This window comes from Gymnogyps californianus, chromosome 6 (assembly GCF_018139145.2).
Source record: "Gymnogyps californianus isolate 813 chromosome 6, ASM1813914v2, whole genome shotgun sequence".
Classification (NCBI taxonomy): Eukaryota; Metazoa; Chordata; class Aves; order Accipitriformes; family Cathartidae; genus Gymnogyps; species Gymnogyps californianus.
Genome location: NC_059476.1, coordinates 5,427,962 through 5,442,627, shown reverse-complemented (window position 1 = coordinate 5,442,627; position 14,666 = coordinate 5,427,962).

Genomic DNA, 14,666 nt, shown 5'->3' with positions numbered 1-14,666 from the left:
ATAAGAATTATAAACTAACTAGAAATTTCCTTATGTGATGTAGAAAACCATCTTTCATGAGACATATTACTGTATTTGCAAAATACATGCTACTATGCATTTTAAAAATATAAAGAACCTTATAAAGACAAAATTACTGAGAGCTGGTTTGTGGGGGTTTTTTCTAGCAGTGTGGGTAAATAGATAATTTCTCTTCTTTTTGGTTAGTGCAACTTAGCTCTTTTCTTTCTTTTTTTCCAGCTTCTTTGCTGTCTGAAGTTCCCAGTAATTTTCATCTCATATATATCTTTATTGATTTTACTGATGAAGTAAATTTTGTCTAATAGAGTCATTTAGTACCAGTATACAGTTTATGAAGAGGAATACTTGTAAATCCTTTTGTCATGATGAGATTTTAATTTATGGATCCCAAACATTTCAGATCATGCATCCCTATGAGATTTTGACCATATCATACGTTAATCCCAACATTTTGTGTTAGGAATATGCCGTATCTTCAAGTTTTTAATGAATTCATGTCATTTTTGGCCAATCTCTTGTCGTTGATCATCAGAAGTTCTTATTCTTGTCTCAAATTTGCAACAGCCAGCTAAAACCCTGGCAATATGGAAGTATCACTCATAAATAGCACTGTCTTTTTTGGCCTTCCAAAGACTTGTCCCTGAGGCTCACGAACGGGAGGAACAGATGTGGAGGCCATGTCAAAGTCCATTACCAGGGCAGCTGGGGCACCGTCTGCAATGACTCCTGGGACCTGAAGGATGCCCAGGTCATCTGCAGCCAGCTGGCCTGTGGCAGGGCAGTTTCTGCCCCTGTAAATGCCAATTTTAGTCAAGGCTCAGGAGAGATCCTTCTTGACGATGTGCACTGCAAAGGGAACGGGGCTTACATCTGGGAGTGCCCCAGGGGAGGTCTGTACACAACTGTGTACCTGTGGAAGACATCAGCGCTGTTTGCTCAGGCGCATTTTATGTAAGTCTGACTTTGCAGAGCAGACCTCAAGCTAAATATCAGCCTAAAAACCACTGTTGCAAAAGCCTACTGCTTTATTCCTCCTGTCCTGAACCTTTGTTCACCCCATACTCAATGCTCCATGGCACACCTGGCTCACGGCTTGGCAGTGGAGTGGTGCAAAGTCACAGCCAGCCAAAGCACAGGGGAGAGCCCTGCTAGGTACACCCCATAGATATTTTAGTCTAGGTTAGGACTGAAATGGCCAAAGGTCTTTCCATGAAAACTGGATAAAACAGTCCAAGAGAATTACCAGGTGAAGTAAAACTGTTCAGTCAATATCACCCAATATTTCCTACTCCCCCCATCATGTAGAATTTCCTTCGATGCTTGGTTATCTTGCAACCACCACGTCAGCAAATGGAGTCATCCCAGGGAGAAATGCCTGTGCAGATGCAGAGGGCAGGTCCAGATTGATTTTTGAGTCACCTGGCATGGCACACCTTCAAAAATTTTAACACAGAGGTGTCGTTGTGCTAGAGGTGAAATAAAGAGTGGCCCCATGCAGTCACTGGGAGCAACAGCCTGTTTGGACATGGATAAACTGAGCTCTTTGTACAGCAATCTGTCCTCATCCTTTACTAGTTAATAGTAATAATATCACCTATACTGCACTGAACTGTACCTGTTAACAACAGGCCTACAAGAAAATTTGTACCCTGAATTTATACACTATGAGACATCCTTGGACTTGACTGAGTCACTGATGTCCTTCAGAGAATAGCCTAGACCTAGCTTTTCTCTTTTCACTGCAGCCTGCCTGAGTTTCCTCATTAACCTGAGTTTTCTGAAAGCCAGCAAGCAATCATTAAAAGAGAAATATTAGCCATCGCTGCTTTTTCAGTTTCTCGCAACATTTCTACCTTCCAGCAACATTTCCTCTGTAGTACTCAAACCTTAACAAATCAGATCCCTTGTTTTTATTTTGATTACCTTGGGTTTTTTCTCTAGTGACTACATTGGCTCCTTTATACCATTTTTTTATCACTAACACTTTAAAAATTCCTATTTTCCCCTACAGTCATAAGCTAATGTATTTCAGAACTGGTCTGACTTCTGTTGTAGACCTGTGTAATAGTCCTGACACAAGGTGCATTAATCTGCTTCTTACTGTTTCAGTAATATTTTCAGCAGAATGTGCAATATAACATTTCATTGATAGATGTAGTTGTTAACTGCAGTGACTGAAAACTCCACCTAGAAGTGACCTACTTTTTTCATTCACAGCTTACACAGGATCTGAAGCAACAGGTAAACTTAAATTTGTGTCATCGCCTTTAATATCAACATGTTTCGATGTTTTAGAACTGAATTTGTACAGTTAAAAACACTGATAGATTTTAACTGAAAAGTCTGGACATTGCTGTCTTCGTGTTGGATGTGACTTCCCTGTAAGATAATACACCAGTGTAGCCCAGGTACCAGACAGATGACCAGCTTTTCTGTTCTGTCAGTGCTTAACAGAGAATAAAGTCAAGAACTTCCCCAAATTACATCCGTCTAAATGTTAAGTCAGGTTAAATTAGGGTTGACTTTGTATGTACAGAGTTACATGAAAGTTCACACCTCATGTTTACTCAGAGCAGTACTGCTGTGGATCCTGTGCTGCAGAGAGTGAATTACTCCAGAATATCACTGTCTTGTACGTATGTGCTTTAGGAGCACGGCCTTGCCCCAGGGACCCTGACAAGCAGGAGCATCTAAGCAGGTTGAAAATGTGTGTTCATAGGTAACTAGTGAAATGAGAATGGCATACAAGTCCCTCTTCTAACCTGCTTTGTACCACCTTAATTCTCCTTAGCAAAGAATATCTTTGACAGTAAGTATCAGGTAAGATTATGAAGCGCAGCAGTAGAGGCGGAGAGCCAGCTGGATAGACAACCACGCTGCAGGAAAGGATCTGGGATTCCTGGTGGACAGCAAGTTGACCATGAGCCAACAATGTGCCCTTTGAGCATTGCCAGCGGGTCAAAAGAGGTGATCCTTCCCCTCTACTCAGCACCGGGGAGACAGATTTGTAGCACCGCGTCCAGTACAAGAGTGTGGCTTCCCTGTACAAGAGAGGCAAGGGCATCCTGCAGCAAGTCCAGCAAAGGGTCATCAAGATGTTCAGGGGGCTGGAGTACAAGATATACAAGGAGATGCCGATGGACTTGGGCTTGGTCAGTCTTAAGAGTGCGAAGGGGAGTTTTTATTGCCACCTACAGTCACCTACTGGGAGGGCACAGAGAAGATGGAGCCAGGCTCTTCTCACAGATGCACAGCAATAGGACAAGAGGCAACAAGTCAGAACTTAGGAAATCTCACTTAAATATAAAGGAAAATAATTTTTTTACCATGAGGTGGTCAAACACTGGAACAGGGACCCAGAGGACCTGTGGGATCTCCATTCTTGGAGGTATTTAATGGTTTCATAGACATCACCCAGAACAACCCGCTTTAGACCTGCTTCACACAGGGGCTGGACCAGAGACCTCTGGAGGTCCCTTCCAACCTGCGTAAGTCTCTGGTTCTGTCTATCCATGAAGTGCCCAGCTTCAGGGAAATTCTCTTTTTTCTTTCAAAGAAATGTCAGTGAGGTTGGCGAACAGATGAAACCAGTGTGAAGGGAATATTGAAATATTTTACAAAGGAACCTGGGGGACCATTGGTGATGATTTCTGGGACATAAATGATACAGAAGTTGTCTGTAACCAGCAGGTTTGTGGACATGCTGTATCATCTTCAGGAGATGTCACCTTTAGTCACAGCCCAAGAAATATTGTCATGGATGATGTGCAGTGCAGAAGGAATGGGACCTATCTGTGGGAATGTTCTCACAGGGGGTGTATAGAGAGAAGTGTGGCAGTTGCCGCAATGCCAGTGTCATTTTGCTCATGTACACGCTAATATCCTTGCTTCATCAAGAAAAGTCACAATTAATTTTTTAATTTTGTCAAACTGAAAAGTGCTCCCCTGAACTAGAAAACCCTTTTCTCAACAGCATTGTGGCTCTCTTGCCAGTAACAAGGCTCTGTCCTACACAGAGAACTTCCCTCTTTTTTTTTTATCAATATTTGACATTGCAAACTTCCATCCAGCTAAGATTCAAAAACTTCTAGAGCATTTTAATCAGTGTCACTCAGAGTCCATCCAATACTTTTATCCTACCATCACATTATTTTAATCACCTGTAATCTGTATTAAACAATTCTATTTGCTTACTACCAAGACTAGGGAGGAGCACCAAAAAGCAATCCCAAGGCACATTCCGCCCTTGCAGAACCAACAAGCTTTCACACAGGAGACTTTTCATGAACTTAAGGTCCTAATCCCACATGCCTCACCTTGACAAAGCTTCTATTGAATGCCTGCAGGTTATTTATTTGAGTGAGATAATCAGGATAAACCAAATCCAAAGGTTTAGAGTCACGACTCTTTTGCAGCCCAGGGGCAGGGAGCAACAAGAAGGAACCAGGGCTGTGTCAGATCCCTCTGAAGAAGTAAGTGCCATGCTCAGACTTCTGGCCGTTCTAGGTCCTTACCCAGATTTAACCTTGGCAACTGTCAGATGGTAAAAAAGCTGCAAAGTCTTATCCTGTTCTCCATTGATTTTCAAGTTGCTAGCAAGGAAAGTCAGCTCATAATCTCATGTCTCATCATTTTTGTCACCTTCAGAACGCATGTATTACAAAGCGCTTAATTAGCCCGTTGCTGAACACTTTCTGAAACAAAAATAGGTTTTGCAAAGAAAGGTGAAGTATTATCATAGAATCATAGAACATCTCGAGTTGGAAGGGATCCATAAGGATCATCGAGTCCAACCCCCTGCTCCTCGCAGGACTACCTAAAACTAAACATATGACTAAGAGTGCCATCCAGATGCTCCTTGAACTCTGACAGGCTTGGTGCCATGACCACTTCCCGGGGCAGCCTGTTCCAGTGACCGACCACTCTCTCAGTGAAGAATCTGTTCGAAAAATACAGTTAATTTTACAAAAACTGTGATTGCTAAAATGTGTATTTTGTCTGCTCCCTCCTCTCACAGCTTCTATGGGAACTGAAATACCTGGCAATTTCAATTTCATATTTATTCAACCATTTCTGTCTTGAAATAATTTTCCCAGCATAAGCAACTTCCTGTTTAAATTATTACCAATTTACGTCTTATTTAGTTTCTTCAGTAGTGTATGCATGAGAAGAACTTCTTAAAATATAGTATATTACGATCACAACGAAAGCAGTAATACTGATTTACATGGTTTTCATGAGGCTAAACATGGATTTTTAATCTTTAAGAAGAATTAATAATTGAAACTGAAATGTATATCTAGTTTGCCAGAGTACTGAAAGGATGGGACTTTTTATGTGGGAAAAACTTCTTCACTGGACCAGGTTGCTAAAAGTCCAAAGTCTTAAAAAAGAAAAGGCGTTGCATAAAACAGCATTTTTCATTTTATCTGTTGGGTAGTTACCTAACACATACAAAAAAATCTAAGAGATTTTTTCCACTTTCTAATGAAACTCAAGGGCCCTTAAGTGATATTAAAATGCAAGGAGAAAAGAGAATTTAGTTATAAGAAAGTCATGGTCACATTGTGTTGCTTTGTCTTGATTAACCTCATCTCTTGGTCACCCTTGTCTTGATGAGTAAAACCTTGATTCTGCCTTACTAATTTTAATACTTCATTGTTAATATAACAATAGATAAATACCCACTAGTATTTATCTAACATAGGTCATTTCTTTCATTACTATTAATTTCATAACCAGTATTCAGCTGGGAATGAAAACCTGATTTAGGTAACTGTGAACATCTGCGTGGCCCAAGCAGGGGATCTTTGGTTCAGTGACCCAGGAAAAACCAAGTGACCGCAAATTGCCCCACAATGACACTGGGTCTGCCAGCACTAATCAAATTTCTCTCTCCACCTTCCCTGCAGAGGAAAGGCCAGGAGAGAATCCAATAGCCACTGTGATATACTGAATCAGCTCCAGAACTACGCCAGAATTTTAACTTAGTGGTTTGGCAACCTACAAAGTCATATTTCCTTCACTCTTCTCTTTCACAGAAGCGTCCACAAGGTTGATAAACAGTAGAAACAGATGTGAAGGTCATCGAAGTCTATTACAAAGGAAGCTGGGGGACAGTCAGTGATGACTTCTGGGACGTAAATGATGTGCAGGTCGTGTGCAGACAGCCGGGATGTGGAAAAGCTCTCTGCACTGCGAAATGAACATTTCATTCCAGGATCAAGCAACATTTTCCTGGATGATGTGCAGTGCCATGGAAATGAATCCTACCTGTGGGAATGCTCTCATACAGGATGTTCAACACATAACTGTGGGCACAGAGAAGATGCCAGTGTGCTTTGCTCAGGTACATTTGGCATGATTTTATTTATGTAAAATTGTGAATTGTGTAAATTGCAAATCTAATCATCAGCCTGAGACAAGGCTTATAGCAACAAAGCCAGCAGAGCTGTCAGGGTGCGACACAAGAGAAGCACAGTGAAGGCAGAAGTGAACCGAGAGCCCGATTGCCTCTCTCTGTTCTCCTCCACATGCTTCAGGGGTGGTTACTGGTGGCAAGAGCTGGTGTTGTATGTTCGGGAAAGGCCTTCTGGTCTGGGATGCTCAGAATATACTACTGGTGGCAAGTCAGAAACATTGATGGGAGTGTAGAAAGGAGATGTGTTGTTTTGTGGAGGATACTGGAGGAGGAAGTGGCTTGGTAAACACTTCGCACTTTGGGTTTCACAGGAGCGTTACTCCCATAAGAATTCTAAAGTAATCAGATACCACCAGCTATAGCACAGATATTTGGATTTGTGTGTGTTCAAACTGAACCCTTCCTGTGCCTCTCCAGAACATCATCTTTAACTGGTTTGTTTTGGTTGGTTGGTTGGTTGGTTGGGTTTTTTTAACTTAGAAGCCATTCCTAAAGAATAAACTCTCACTCTGGCTTTTCAGCACGAGCTAAAATCTTTGTCTTGATTAAGGTAGTTAAAGACAGGTTATTAAAAAGTAATTTAGTTTTAGAACAAATTAGACAATATAAGAGAGAGGCTCCTCACCACTTACAGAGAGCAGACTGAGGTACAAAGTTCTCCCCAGTTGCCACAAGGTATCACAAAGGTCTGTTGTAGTGTTTGTTCTGCTGCTGGCAATTAATTAATGAATTTCTTCTGAAACACAACTGAAGCTGCTAAGATAACAATTTTCATGTTGTTCATATTTTCATATTTCTAATCCACAGCTTCTAGAGGAGACAGGACATCTGGTGAGTCATCATTTCTTTAGCTGATCATTCCAAGAATTGGGTATTTACTGGGAAATACATTTTGCTTTTGTTTGATACAAAGGGAAAAAGAACATTTATTCAAAGAGGTTGGGAAAGTGCCACACTATAGTTCATCAAATGATGTAGATGATTATGGAGGACTCAAGTGTTGGGAAACGACCTTGAAAAGGAGTGTAAGGTGTGCAATTCAGAACTTATCACTGAATTAAAATTCGACTCCCTTAGCCTATCTTACTGCTTAGCAAATCACTTTGATACTTTCAGAAATTCATCACAGAAGGGCAAAGTGTCCCTCACGTGTGCCAGCTTAGACTCTCTAGAAGTCATTCTCAGGGAACACAGCCTTCCTTAAAGTGTTGTGCTGCTCCAAGATTCACTGAACCTGCACGGAGCAAATGGCCACTTCCATCGTTCTTACAAACATCCGACCTCTGTTATCTTATTGTTTAATTAGGGTGCAAGTACAGCGTACCATCAGAGGCGTGTTTGCCTGCTCCAAGTACAATGTCAGGCTGCATGAATGGCCCTTTTCTGCAGAATAGCTTTTTCTCAAGTCTTGTCCTTTTTGCAATGCGGACCTGCTTGTCATGATGTAACCCCAGCTGGCAACTAAGCCCCACGCAGCCGCTCGCTCACTCCCCCTCGGTGGGGTGGGGGAGAGAATCGGAAGGGTAAAAGTGAGAAAACTCGTGGGTTAAGATAAAGACAGTTTGATAGGTAAAGCAAAAGCCACACACGCAAGCAAAGCAAAACAAGGAATTCATTCACCGCTTCCCATCGGCAGGCAGGGGTTCAGCCGCCTCCAGGAAAGCAGGGCTCCATCACGCGTAACAGTGACTTGGGAAGACAAACGCCGTAACTCCCAACGTCCCTCCCTTCCTTCTTCTTCCCCCAGCTTTATATGCTGAGCATGACGTCCTATGGTCTGGAATATCCCTTTGGGCAGTTGGGGTCAGCTGTCCCGGCTGTGTCCCCTCCCAACTCCTTGTGCACCCCCAGCCTGCTCGCTGGTGGGGTGGGGTGAGGAGCAGAAAAGGCCTTGACTCTGGGTACGCACTGCTCAGCAATAATGAAAAACAGCCTTGTGTTATCAACACTGTTTCCAGCACAAATCCAAAACATAGCCCCATACTAACTACTGTGAAGAAAATTAACTCTACGCCAGCCAAAACCAGCACCTGCAGCTGGTACAAGTGTAAGGTTAGAGTCAGGGCAGTGTGTAATTTACTTCTGCTCTTTCCTTGCTAGAAATATCTCTGTGGCTGGAGAATGGCAGAAATCAATGTGAGGGACATGTTGAACTTTTTTACAAAGGACACTGGGGAACAGTCTGCCATGATTTCTGGGATATTAGTGATGCTCAGGTCATCTGCTGACAGGTTGGGTGTGGGCAGCCCGCCTCAGCACCAGGAGCTGCCCGGTTTGGGGAAGGTTCTGGAGTTATTTTCCTGGATGATGTGCAGTGCTGAGGGTATGAAGCTTATGTGTGGCAATGCTCCCACAACGGATAGTCAAGACATAACTGTGGCCACAATGAAGATGCCAATGCTGTCTGTTCAGGTACTTGCTGCTTTATTTTTTTCATTTCAGGAATTTCCCATAAGGTGCATTTCGAAGTATAGCTGAAAAATCATTAGGAGTTAAGCCCATGATGGAAAATAATTCCTTGCTACACTTCTGTGGACTATTTGAGACCTAACAAATACGAATCTCATACCTATTTGCCAGCTCAACTCATCACTTTTCTCTTTGGTTGTTCTTACAGGGTCTGCAGAACAAAGAAAGGGGATGAAGATGTACATTACCTTAAGCCTGGTAAATTGCTGAGGCATCTACAAGAAATCTTAGCAGGCACTTTCACCTTACAGATCCCCAGTCTCCATGAGAACTGGATTTCTCAGTGAGGATTGACAAGGAAAGCTTCTTTCCAATGAATTTTATCTATATCTAACTCAAAGTCTCAGTGATTTCATCTGCTAATTACCTGAGATTCACAAGGCTGAGTATTTTGTGACTAATGTTCTTGACGTTTAGTTCAAGTAGCAGAATACAAACCATTTCTATTCTCTTCGCTCTATAGAGTCCACTAGGATTGATGTACCGAGTAAGAAAACTGTGAGACAAACTTTGTCATCTTGATCGACACAGGATTCCACAATCTGGAATCAGAAAAGGGAAGCCAGATGTCCTCCGTTGCAGAGGTAGACTTGGTCCACATTACATCCCTGACAGTCTCCTCTCTTGCAGAGCACAGCTCCTCAGACCAGTAGTGTTTGTGTTATTCTCCCATCACCCCATGCCTTTTTACCTTAGCTAACAGTGTTGTTTGTTTACGTTAAAACACTCTTTAGAAAATAATATATTTATATAATACATCTAACAATAAGTCTTTCCTGCAGTAATCTCACTTTATATGCATTCTGTTGGAAATCCAGCAGTCTTGTGCTTTAATTCTCTCCTCATGCTTGGAAACAACCAGGTATTCAAATAAACTGAAAAAAAAGCCTGATTACAAGCAGATTGATCCAGCAGAAACATTTTCATGACTAGAGATTCAGCACAATTCACATTAATACATGGAGTAGGATAGTCAGAAATGTTTCCCCTACATACCTAAGGCACATGTATTGACTGATGTGGTTATAAGATACCATAAATAAGTAATAAATGCTTCCATTGTGTCACATTGCTTCCTACTCATCCTTCTTTTTTTCCATACCAAGTCTCTAACTGCATTAGTTGCCCAAAATGTCACAGTTAAATAGGATATCTGCTTTTTCACAGACAGGCGCGTGGGCAGGAGAAGGTGCCACTCCAAGATGTCCCACTGAAGCACTCCTTGCTGGTCACTTAATAGCTCCCATATTGCATGTGTGTTTGCCCAGCCTCACATGTGCAAGCCTGCACTGTGGAAAATATCAGCGTACAGACAAAAAAGATCTACACATCTCTTTATGTGCACTTTTTTCCTCTTACATCCGAGCTGCTGAGGATTCATACAGAGAAGAAAGTTTTCCCTAATTAATTGATGTAGTTATCCTGATTGTTTCCTGTTGTTTATTTTCTCTACTAATTCATCTTCCTTATTTTGTTAATTACTCTTTTCATCATCTTTCTTTAGTAACTAATAAAACAAAGTTAGGCCAGCACCAGTTCTATTTATCATTATTATTTCCAGTAAATATGTACCAAAATTCGATGCAGCTTTGCACCTACGTCTAGTATATTCAGCTACCTTATGAATCAAGACCCAGAGCATTGCTACATTAATTTCCTGAGGAAAATCCAAGTGCCAGACCCATTCTCTTTGCTCTCTCCGAGGTGTCACTGAGGCTGATGGACAGCAGGAACCATGCAAGGGCCCTGCTGAAGTCCTCTACTAGGGCTCTAATATCGCATAAAAAATCCTTGAGTTTTATGCAGGCACAACTCCCAGTGTTTTCTCCAGAGAAGCATTTGTGAATTTCCCTAATCAATTTTTTTCCTTAATTGAACACTACTCATGAGAAAGAGTATCAGAAGGAGTCAATTAATCAAAATCAGTGGAAACATTGGCTCAGGGTACTCCTCTCTCCTCTTCTGTGATTTGACCTTTGATGACTTGCGAGTTGACTGGGTTGGGGTTTGGCCATTTATGTGCTGGTTTTGTGTTGTCTCTGTGCACTTTTTAACCAGTAATGTATTGATGATTCTTATGTAGAGATGTCTCTGAATCAAAATCCTGAGAAATTGTTAGTTTCCCAAACTCTCAGGAGATAAAGCTCTAAATAGCAATGTAGCTTTCATAAATGGATCTTATTTCTTGAAGGAATCGGACTTTGACGGAGTTAGCATTTGGTTAGACTGTGCACTTCAATCCCCGTTTCTTATTGCATTGATTGTAGTATCAAAATCTACTTAAAAGAAATTTAAAGGCAATATTAGTCACGCCTCACTCCCTAGCACCCCCAATGCACTAGAAGGCCACTTCCATTTTTGTGATAACAAATGCTTAAAGGGTGCTGGAGACAGTCACCTGGCACTGGTGGTACTCTGGGTGACCCCTACCCATGGTACCTGCTGACATCGAAAGGATTCGCTAGAAGCTGAGAAAACCTCTTTATTAAGACTACACCATTGTCCACGTGAAAAGCAGGAAAAGCTGCAAGAATGCAGCACACGCCAAGATAAGCAACCTGTGTTGACACAAAGCCTTAGCTGGGTGACAGGATGAAATGACCTGTCCTACTGTGTGCGGAGCAAAGACCACCGATACTCATTTACATTGGCAGAGCCTTCATCTCTGACAAAGATTTTCCCTCACAGGATTCACAGGGGTGGACTGGGGCTTCCAGAGGCTGGACGGTGACATCCTTATCCCAAGGCCATTCTCCTCTGGGACCTGGAAGCTGGACCCAGCACTCAATACTCAGTTTTGTCCATGGAAGATGGCTTCACATGTAAAGTTTCCACTTTGCTTTACCAATAAATTCACCATAAATGCAAGGAACCTGTTTGAAGGTTATGTTATTGAGGATGTGATTTACTTCACCTGGGCTTTGCCCTTTTCTCTATACATTCTTCAGTGTGCAAAAATACCTTTCACTTCAGAACTTATTGGGGTTGAGTTTAGTGGAATGGCTGGCAGAGAGAAAACACGAAAAAGGAATGCATTGGGCAGAGAGAAAACACGAAGAAGGAATGCATTGAAAGAATACACATTTTAATTATAATTCAGAATATGTCTGGACAGCTTATTAGGGCACTACACAGCATCACATAGATGGCATGGGTAACAGCAGCAGTGAATATACAACATCATGCGCCTTAATAGGAGCAAGCAACCAGGCACATACCCAGGGTCTCCAAACCTCAACAGAATATTACATTTCCAAATGCAAATCATACCACAAAGCTGTACAACAGCTATTCATCATCCTTTGTTGCACAGAGATTGCACCCAGCCCCTGATAACCTCAGGCGTGCAGAGATATCTGTGTACGCAGGACAAGGACTGCTGTTATCAGGTAATTCTGCTGCCCCTGAGGCGGCAGGGATTGGGGCTGGGAAAAGTAGAAAAAAAGGCAGTCTTTGGCTCCTCTGCTGGCTCACTTTTCCTTGTGCATCTTTTCCACCTTGCCGCTCTTTGGCAACATATTATTTCATTCCCATGTTTGTTTCCAGGTGTTCTTCAAAGTAGAAAAAATAAGGAACCTTCATTTACATGTACATCTTGAAGGTCTCAAAAGTTCCTTTGAAGTTGGTCCTTCTTCTCTGCTTTTAGAAACAAAAGGTAAAACCGATGAAACAAAGCATGACATTTCTTCTGAAGTCCATGTTTTGGCTTCTGCTTATTATATTTAACTAAATCATTTTTCATCACGCTTCAAAAGACACTATTTTTTAAACAGCTAAGCAGGTCCTTACCAAAGGTGTTTCGTGACCTGAGAGAAGTATTTCCCTTGTCTCCCCAGGGAGACATCCCCTGAAGGGGCAGATGAGTTCACTTGTGTGGGGATCCAGGTTTCGGCACGCTGGTCCCTCAGCCCCACTAGCTGAGAGCTGCTGGGGCTGTTTCTGTATGGCACTGCAAACACCTCCACTATGGCAGGGTACTGGACATGGCCATTACCAGACTGTTGGGAACACGATGGGTTCAGCAAAAAATGGGGTTTGTCACATAAGAAGTCTTCTCAAAAGTGCAGTAAGTGTATTTAAAGAAATAACAAATACATTACTATAGCACGGAAAAAAGTGCACCATTTTATGAGTTCATACACATTAGTAATTTCTTTTTTTCAGGGAAGAAGAAATACAAATAGGTATTTGTACAAGAAACACAAGTATAGGAGAAAGGCAGTCAGCCCTCGTTTATTCCTTCAGAGATACTTCAGTGAAATTCTTTACAAATATTAGATATAAGAGCTATCAGGTGTCACGGTTTATAACCTCTCTAAGTGATAATGAGTGAAGAGCTGCAAGGGAAGATGAAATAGATGGATGCCTGAGGTGGGCCAGAGTTTCTCCTGCTCTCCATTTGGGCAGAGACATATCCTCCAACCTTGGCAGGAGACAGGCAAGGAATGGAAACAACGGTCCTGCTGTTTGTAGCTGTCTCTTTTGCACATATTTATTTTCACCTCTGCTTGCTTTTCATGGTATTTGCTGAAGTGGAGGCCTCTTTTGGGGCCTTACAAAAGCACTGTGTTGTTAGACCATCTTACCCAGAGCTGGGCTCACTGCCTAAGGACAGTGCCTCACTGCCCTCCGGTGGTGGGAGCCTCCAGAACAGCTTTGCATTTTCCCATTGCTTTTAGCCCCTTAAACTATCTCAGACTCAGATCCTCATGGAAATTACAACACTAATTTTCCATGAAAATCAGATGTTTAAATGCCTTTGGTGAGCTTGCTTCTGTTTGCAAATGCTGGAGAAGTTGGCTGGTCAGAGCTGCAGAGCAGCACGGCTTCATGGAGAACTTGCCCCTTAGCAGAAGGTGTCCTATGGAGAATATGTCACATATACAAATATATGTACCTCTGTGTGTTCATATTTCACAATACAAAATACACTCTGAAATCCATACGTATTAGAAAAAGCTGGAAGAAGCTATTTCCAGGGAAAGGCAGTATTGCCAGTGCAGCAAAGCTCCAGCATTCCGTGAGGAAAGCTTAACACCCAACCTCCAGCATAAAGCTATTTCACTACAGACAAACACTCTTTGTTTTCTATGAGCGAATTTCGATAGATTTCTTTAAGAAGATGTTCTGGGAAATAGCTTTGCTATTCCAAGACCGCAAAAGTCAGCCCTACTGTCATCACTGCTGCTTCTTGCCACACAGGATTAGTCTGCTTGCTTAGCTTTGGACTGAAGTCTTACCACCTCCTTTCCAATGGCACCTTCAATGTCCATGACGGGAGCTGCAATGTTTAATGTGGAGGCCGGTCATTCTTTGTCATCTGTCACTACAGATTAGCTGTACAAATCTTCTGCCCCTGCTAGCATTCGCACCTACCACCGTTACTTCTTAGATATGGTGTAAAATAGCCTAAGGTGAGATCCAGCCTCACTAGGCAAGAGCTGGGTAGTGGAGTCCTCAGCCCTCCGCATGTCCGCTGGGACTAATGTCTTCTTTGGGACCTGTTTTATAAAAGACTGAGGAATGCTGAAAAAGCAAATCTTGATGCTTGTTCATAGTCAAGACATTTGCATTCAGCCATGTTCCCCATATTTTCCTATCCCTATATCGAGGCTCCAAATAGAGGTGCACTGAAATGCCACTGATTAAGAGCTTAGTTTATAAATAGATTATATGCCTACAACTAGACAACGTGAATTATGTCCGCTCTCTCCATTAACACCCATGCTCCTGCTGCATGGGATTTCTTGGACAA